The following is a 261-nucleotide window of genomic DNA, read 5'->3' as shown; positions in this document are numbered from 1 at the left end:
TTTGGCGCTCAGCATCCTAGCCAACTGCTGTACGGAAGGGGCGTGCCGGGCCGAAGTGCGCAGACTCGGAGGCATTCTCCCTTTAGGTAAGTGCTCCGCCCCCGTTTCCTAGAAAGATTCTGTTCGCCCCTCTCTCCGGGTCTGGGCGTGGGTAGTCTCGAGTTCTTTGTGTGCGGGTTTGAAGTGGTGCTTTGTGACGGCGCGATGCCCCCATCTCCCAAGGCGTCATGCCCATGACGTCATTGCTTTCTCCGTAGTTTA

This window comes from Fukomys damarensis, unplaced genomic scaffold (genome assembly GCF_012274545.1).
Source record: "Fukomys damarensis isolate Sample0158 unplaced genomic scaffold, DMR_v1.0_HiC HiC_scaffold_34, whole genome shotgun sequence".
In the NCBI taxonomy this organism is placed as follows: domain Eukaryota; kingdom Metazoa; phylum Chordata; class Mammalia; order Rodentia; family Bathyergidae; genus Fukomys; species Fukomys damarensis.
The sequence above is the reverse complement of the archived record's forward strand: the minus strand, read 5'-3'. Positions refer to the sequence as shown.